Genomic DNA, 8461 nt, shown 5'->3' on the forward strand with positions numbered 1-8461 from the left:
CCTAAACCTCTGAGTGGTCCTTGCCCCGCCTCCATTCTCTACCTAACCCTGCCCCCTCCTTTGCTTCCTTCCCAGCGCACATCGCAATTCGCAATTATCTTGTTTATTTACTCCTCCCTGCTCCGCCTCCATCACCCAACCCTGCTTCTCCCAGCAGATAGTAAGTTCGTGAAAGCAGCGCCTTTACTCGTTCCTGATCATTTATATTCCCAGCGCCCTTGCAGCATCCGGTGCCTTGTTGTTGAGTTGCTCAGTCGTGTCCAATCCTTTGCAACCCCGTGGACTGAGCCCTCCAGGCTCCTCTGTCCATGGGATTCTCTAGGCAAGGATGCTGGAGTGGGTTGCCATTCTCTTCTCCCGGCTCCTACATTAGAGCCATCTGATGACTATTTCTTGAGTGAATGAAGGCAGGAGGAGCAAGAATGATGCCTCCTCAACACCATCCACCCCAGTACTCAGTGGTGCTCAGCTGATGCTCCATGTTCTCACATGGTCCTGCCTTAAAGGCCAGAGGCTCCCAGTCTGAAGCACAAGAATAACAACTAGGGCGGATTTAATCATAGCTTTGTGCTCATTATTTTTTTTTCAATTGACCTTAGAGTGAGCCTGCAGGAACATTTTAAAACGTGTGATTGAAGGTGCATTTTCTGCCATAACCTGCATTTGACATGAACGTGTAGGAGATCAGGAATTTAAGACAGATAGCATCACCGATTTCGTTTGGATTTAAGCGTGTTGACTTAAATGAGTGACTGTTGGCACAGGTGAAATCAACATAGCTTGAATATTAATATTTCAAGGACCAACCAAAATCATTCCAACATCTTTCCACAACAGAGCTCCCCTGACCAATTCAATGTCAAGTTACTTTTGATTTTGACCTGGATTATATGAACGCAGCCATTATTGTGTAACTGGATATCACTTGTCTGTTTTATGGGTTAATAAAAAAAATTAGGGAGTGCATAAAGGCTTTCTTGATCAATGCAATCTCTTGGTAGAGAAAATATTTCTAAACAAGGGGAGAAAGGGGCATTTTTGACAAAAAGTAGACTGGGTAGCCTCTAAATTTCTCTCCTGTTTCACAGCCAGAGTGTCTCAGCCCTAAACTGGGTCTTAGGTTCTGGGCTTCCCAGGTGACGCAGTGGTAAAGAATCTGCCAGTGCAGGAGACAACAAGAGACGCGGGTTCGATCTCTGGGTTTGGAAGATCCCCTGTAGGAGGAAGTGGCAATCCACTCCAGTATTCTTGCCTGGAGAATTCCATGGACAGAGCCTGGCAGGCTACAGTCCACGGGGTCGCAAAGAGTCGGACACAACTGAACTCACAGCTTGCACTCCCGCTGTGTCTGCTTCTAAAGTCACAACTTTACCTGGGAGGTTGATGGATGTGTTTCACCAAAAGGTCTTTCTATGAATCCCTGAAATTCTATGCAAACTTTATGTATGAGTACATTTTTTTTTCCTTTGAGTCTGTAGCTTTCTTCTGGTTCTCAAAGAAGGTTAATAACTATTGACATGGAGCCAAATACAGGTCAGTATTTGGAGATATACTGGGGATGAGGCCAGTCCCTCCAGCAGAGGGTGGCGGCTCCCACATTCACTGACCTCCTTGACCTCACGACATTGGTTGTCAAGAGATGGGAGAGGCTGAGCCAGGTAGGGCTGACCCAAGAGCACCAAAAGAGAATGCCAACTTTTCCCTGCTCTTCCTGTTGGGTTGGTTTTCAAATCCCATTTCCAACCCCCCAGCTACCACATCATGAAGCACATAAGCTCTCAAGCAGAGTCTCTGGAGAAGACCACCTTCTCTCATCAACTTCCTGAAAGGGCCTAGAAGATTCTTCTCAAGGACACACGTTTTTCTAAGCTTTTTCACTCCTTTGTCACAATGCTGGTTTCTGGGACTTCCCTGGTGGTCCAGTGGCTAAGACTCTGTGCTCCCAATGCGGGGGGCCTGGGTTCAATCCCTGGTCAGGGAACTAGACCCCACACACCACACCTAAGACTTCAAAGGCTGCAACAAAGACCCAACACAGACAAATTTTTTTTTTTTTTAAATGCCGGTTTTTCTGGCTCCCGTTGTGGACATATTTAGACCCCTTGAGCAAATGCTGATTCAGAGGTTCTGGTTGGAAGACATTTCTCAATGGAAACGTGACTTTGATTCTTACTTGGACACCTTTGCCTATAGAATAAGCACTTAGCTCCTTGACTTTGCATTCAAAGCCCCTTGAGAATGGTTCCGTCCCCTTCACCTCTTTGCTCCTCCCCCATGTAAGGCTGAAACAGAGCAGGACATTGGGCCCCCCTGCGTACAAGTCCTTTCGGTGTCCCCCGTTTCTTGTTTGTAGGAAATAGGTTTCATTCTGGCTTCTTGACCTTCCCTGAGGTCCAAAGGGCAGACTCAAACAGTTGCTACTCAAGGGTGGCGGTGGTTTCATCACTCAGTCGTGTCCGACCCTTGCGACCCCATGGACTGTAGCCTGCTAGGCTCCTCTGTCCATGGAATTCTCCAGGCAAGAATACTGGAGTGGGTTGCCATTTCCTTCTCCAGGGGAATCTTCCCAACCCAGGGATCAAACCCAGGCCTCCTGCATTGCAGGCAGATTCTTTACCGACTAAGCTATGAGGAAAGCCCGAAATCAAGGGAAGAGCAGTCAAGAAATTATCTGAGGCAAAATTAAAGGAAGCAGAAAAGCTTGCCAAGAAGATGATCTGAAGCCAGAGGAGAGGAGACCAGGCCCTGCACACGCCCTGATCTTGAACGGTTGCTATAAAGCTCCTCATCAAACCCTCCAGAGTTTGGACACACAGTCTCTGGGGGGCAGGAGCCTGCTGTGTCTCCCTTTGCCCCCTCCCCAAAGCAATAAAGCTATTCTTTTCTACTTCATCCAAAACTCTGTCCCTGAGATTCGATTTGGCACCGGTGCACGGTGGCTGAGTCTCCAGCATCATTAAAGACTCTGAAAGGCTGAGGAACCAACGCAGAAAGATAATTGTGGGGAGAGTTTTGCGGGCACAGAGAGGTGCATGTGCAAAGGCCCTGGGGTGGGGGCCTGCTTGGCCCTTTAAGAGACCCAGTGTGTCTGGAGAGTGTGTGCAGACAGGAGATGGTATCAGAGGGGTGGAAGCAGATGGCACAGAGCCTCGTAGGCTGTGGCAAGGACTTTGGTTTTCTTCTGAGTGAGCTGGGAGACATCAGAAGCTTTGAGGAGAGGAGTGATGCCATGTCACTTGTGTCTGACAAAGACTACTCTGATCATTGTGTTGAAAATAGAACATTGGGGGACTAGAATCCCACAGGCTGCATGGTGTGGCAAAAAAAAAAAATTATTTTTTTGTTTTTAAAATTAAGATCACCCAAGGAAAGAGTATGGACAGAGAGAAAGGAAGGCCAAGGACTGAGCTTTGTGGCACTCTTAACACCTTTTCAGAATTAATTTTTATTGGAGTACGTATAATTTTTTATTGATTTACACTGTTGTGTTAGTTTCTGCCATACAGCAAAGTGAATCAGCTATACATATACATGTATTTGCTCTTTTTTAAATTCTATTCCCATATGGACCATCACAGAGTACTGAGTAGAGTTCCCTGTGCTATACAGTAGGTTCTTATTAGTTATGTATTTTGTATATGGTGTGTGTATGCCTCAATCCCAGTGTACCAATTTATCCCTCCCTCCCTACATTCTAACAGAGGCTGTGGATGAACCAGCAAAGACGAATGAGAAGGAATAACTATCCTTCTCATCAGTGGGAGGAAAGCCAAAAAGAACGGTATTCTGGAAGCCAATCAGAGGGAAATGTTTCGAGAAAAGAACATGATTAACTGGGTCAAATGGAGATGAAGAACTGGCCGTTGGATTTAGCATCAGGGAGTTGCTTTGATGACGCTGACAAGGACAATTTCCTCGGAGGAGCCAGAGCCAAAGTGTGAAGACAGTGGATTTGAGAGAGAAAGGGGGAGGGTTGGAGGCAGTAAGGGCGCGTTGTCTTTTCAAGGCGTCTCTCTCCAAGGAGGGACAAAGGAATGGAGCAACAGCTTGAGAAGGGGTGGAGTTGCTGGCGGATGTCTTAGGTTGGGAGAAGTTACTCATATTTGTGTGTGGACAGGGATGATTCAGGAGAGCGGGTCAAACTGACGATCCAAGAGAGACGCGAGAGGAGACGGCTGCAGCCTGGGAGTTTTCATTAGAAATGCTAAGATTTTTAGATTCCAGGGGGCTGGAAGTAGGAGGTTTGATTCTGAGAAGAGAGAGAGGTTGCGAGACATCTGGAATTTCCTTTCCATGGATGCCTGTGTCTCTAGGGCTCAACTTTTAAACTTGAACATTTCCTTTTTTGATGTGGTTAGAATCCCTGAGCCCACAACGTGTTCCCAAGAGTATTTAATTAAATAGGAATCTAGTGTGCATCTGTGACTAATTAATACTGATCAGAAACAATTAAATATTAAATGTCAGGGCTGTTACCTGGTTCCTAATGATTGCAATGGGCTGAATGCAGTGATCAAGTCCTGACCTCCATAGGAACCAAGTTCCTATGTCAAGATTATAAAAGACTAAAACTGAGCTGATGAAAGAGCAGATTTTATGAGTTTTGAAAAATATTTGAAGCAATGAAATGCTGAGCATCAAGACAAGGGAATTGCTTACAGTTCTTTTCCTTAATGTGTGGGTTTAGAAAAGCCCTCTGGCTAATAGAAATAATGGCAGTTAGCAATGTAGTAAACATTTCCTAACAGTTCTTTTTAGAGAAAAATATGCTTTCATAAGCTGATAACTTTTATATGATATATATATGTGCTTAGTCAGTAAGTTCTGTCCAATTCTCTGCAACACCATGGACTGTATAGCCCACCAGTTTCCTCCATCCATGAAATTTTTCCAGGCAAGAATACTGGAGTGGGTTGCCATTTCCTTCTCCAGGGGAACTTCCCAGACCAAGGATCGAACCTATGTCTCCTACGGAATGCCCGTGATATGTATAAATATATATATATAATGATGTAATTCATTCAACAAGTGTTTCATGAGGACTTGATTTGGCCAGTCCTGTGCTAAGCTCCGGGAATAAACAGACATATATGACGAACTCTCTGTCGTTAAGATCTAGCCTGATACTTTTCAGAGGGTGACCTGATGTCCATCGTGGTCAGAACCAGCTGGGTTGCTTTGCTTCTACTTCACCTTGTGTGGTTAGGGGTTGCTGTTGTCTCCTGATTTCGTAAGCCGCACTTTCGTTTCATTTCTTGTTGAGTGATTTTTAGAGATGCGGTAGGGAGAAATACCTTTACTCCGCCGTCTTGAACCTGGCCGGCCCCCATGGCCCTCACGGTCCTGGTGAAAGTGGGGCCCGTCTATAGTCCCACAGATGGGGGGCTTCTATCCCTGGAGCAGGGCGGGAGAGGGAAGGGTCGAGGGCAAAAGCAACAGCTTGGGTTGGTGAGGTTGCCGAGGGCTGGGAGAGCGAGTCGAGCCTGGGGGGATATCTAGCAGAGGGATGGGTGGAGGGCAGGACGCAGCGCAAGGGGCCGGAACAGAGGGAGTCTGAACGAGGAGCAGCAGGGGAGAAGATAGAGCAGGGGGCCTGGAAGGGCTCCCGGGGCAAACCAGGGACGCTGTAGCAGCTCCGAGTCTCATCCCTGGGCCAGCTTGTACATACTGCCCAGGCCACTCGAAAGCATCACGCTGGGACGGACTTCTCTGGTGGCCTAGCAACTAAGACGCCACGCTCCCAGTGCAGAGGGCCTGCGTTCAAGTCCTGGTCAGGGAGCAATATCCCGCATACTGGAAGCAGAGCTGCTGTGTGACGCAACTGACACCCAGTGCAGCCAAATAAATAAATTTCTTTTTCTTAAAAAAAAGAAAGGCGTCACTGTGGATGAGTCCTGTTTGACATTTTTTCCCTCAGTCCTCATTTGAAAAGTGAAAACTCACCTCCCTTCATGAGAGTCTGAGTTCTGAGCTGTTGTCAACTATAAAGTGCCCATTTGATGCCCTCAGGGTGGTAGCTGACACTTCAGATTCTTAATTTGTAAAGAAGAACTATGGACAGGAGGTTCATAACATTGTATAGGAGGCGGTGATCAAAACCATCCCCAAGAAAAAGAAATGCAAAAAGGCAAAATGGTTGTCTGAGGAGCCCTGACAAATAGCTGAGAAAAGAAGAGAAGCCAAGGGCAAAAGAGAAAAGGAAAGATATAAGCATCTGAATGCAGAGTTCCAAAGAATAACAAGGAGAGATAAGAAAGCCTTCCTCAGTGATCAATGCAAAGAAATAGAGGAAAACAATAGAATGGGAAAGACTAGAGATCTCTTCAAGAAAATTAAGAGATACCAAGGGAACATTTCATCCAAAGATGGGCTCGATAAAGGACAGAAATGGTATGGACCTAACAGAAGCTGAAGATACTAAGAAGAGATGGCAAGAATGCACAGAAGAACTGTACAAAAAAGATCTTCACGACCCAGATAACCATGATGGTGTGATCACTCACCTGGAGCCAGACATCCTGGAATGTGAAGTCAAGTGGGCCTTAGGAAGCATCACTATGAACAAAGCTAGTGGAGGTGATGGAATTCCAGTGGAGCTATTTCAAATCCTGAAAGATGATGCTGTGAAAGTGCCACACTCAATATGCCAGCAAATTTGGAAAACTCAGCAGTGGCCACAGGACTGGGAAAGGTCAGTTTTCAATGCAATCTCAATGAAAGGAAATGCCAAAGAATGGTCAAACTACCGCACAATTGCACTCATCTCACATGCTAGTGAAGTAATGCTCAAAATTCTCCAAGCTAGGTTTCTACAGTATGTGAACTGAGAACTTCCAAATGTTCAAGCTGGATTTAGAAAAGCTAGAGGAACCAGAAATCAAATTGCCAGCATCTGTTGGATCATAGAAAAACCAAGAGAATTCCAGAAAAACATGTATTTCTGCTTCATTGATTACACTAAAGCCTTTGACTGTGTGGATCACAACAAACTGTGGAAAATTCTGAAAGATAGGAGACACCATACCACCCACCTGCATCCTGTGAAACCTGTATGGAGGTCACGAAGCAACAGTTAGAACTAGACATGGAACAATGGACTGGTTCCAAATTAGGAAAGGAGTACGTCAAGGCTGTATATTGTCACCCTGCTTATTTAACTTATATGCAGAGTACATCATGTGACATGCCAAGCTGGATGAAGCACAAGCTGGAATCAAGATTGCCAGGAGAAATACCAATAACCTCAGATATGCAGATGACACCACTCTTACGGCAGAAAGTGGAGAAGAACTAAAGAGCCTCTTGATGAAAGGGAAAGAAGAGAGTGAAAAAGCTGGCTTAAAACTCAGAAGTCAAAAAACTAAGATCATGGCATCCGGTCCCATCACTTCATGGCAAATAGACGGGGAAAAAATGGAAACAGTGTCAGACTTGATTTTCTTGGGCTCCAAAATCACTGTGGACAGTGACTGCAGTCATGAAATTAAAAGATGCTTGCTCCTTGGAAGAAAAGCTATGACCAATCTAGACAGCATATTAAAAAGCAGAGACATTACTTTGCCGACAAGGGTCCATCTAGTCAAAACTATGGTTTTTCCAGTAGTCATGTGCAGTTGTGAGAGCTGGACCATAAAGAAAACTGAATGCTTAAAAATTGATGCGTTTGAACTGTGGTGTTGGAGAAGACTCTTGAGAGTCACTTGGACAGCAAGGAGATCAAACCAGTCCATCCTAAAGGAAATCAATCCTGAATATTCAACGGAAGGACTGATGATGAAGCTGAAGCTCCAGTACTTTGGCCACCTGATGTGAAAAACCGATTCATTAGAAAAGACCCTGATGTTGGGAAAGATTGAGGGCAGGAGGAGAAGGGGACCACAGAGGATGAGATGGTTGGATGGCATCACTGACTCAATGGACATGAGTTTGAGATAGTGAAGGACAGGGAAGCCCGAGGTGCTACAGTCCATGAGGTCAGAAAGAGTTGGAATGTTGGACATGACGGAGCCACTGAACAACAACCCAAGGCAACCTACAGATTCAGTGCAATCCCTATCGCAATACTGATGGCCTGTGCTCTGCAACAAGAGCAGCCACTGCACGGAGGAGCCTGTGCGCCCCAACTAGAGAGCAGCCCCTGCTCACCACATCGAGTGAAAGCCCTCGTGCAGCAAAGAGGACGCGGTACTGCCAAAAGATAAGTAAAGGAAAAAGAAAAAGAGGGGATGTGATCAACCAGGAGACAGCCACTCGTGTCCCAGAGGAAGAGGACAAGCTGACTCGAGGCTGCACTTTTCTCTGAAAGCTTATGTGACTCTGGTCTTTTGAACCATGGATAAAAATACTTAATTTTGACGTTTAATATGGCTGAACATGAGAGATCCTCTTATGCAGTGAATAAAGACACGTTGAAGACCTAGTTTATGGAAGATACTGTGACAATGTTGGAGGATTTGGAAGC

The sequence above is a fragment of the Bubalus bubalis genome, chromosome 2 (assembly GCF_019923935.1).
Source record: "Bubalus bubalis isolate 160015118507 breed Murrah chromosome 2, NDDB_SH_1, whole genome shotgun sequence".
NCBI classification, from domain to species: Eukaryota; Metazoa; Chordata; class Mammalia; order Artiodactyla; family Bovidae; genus Bubalus; species Bubalus bubalis.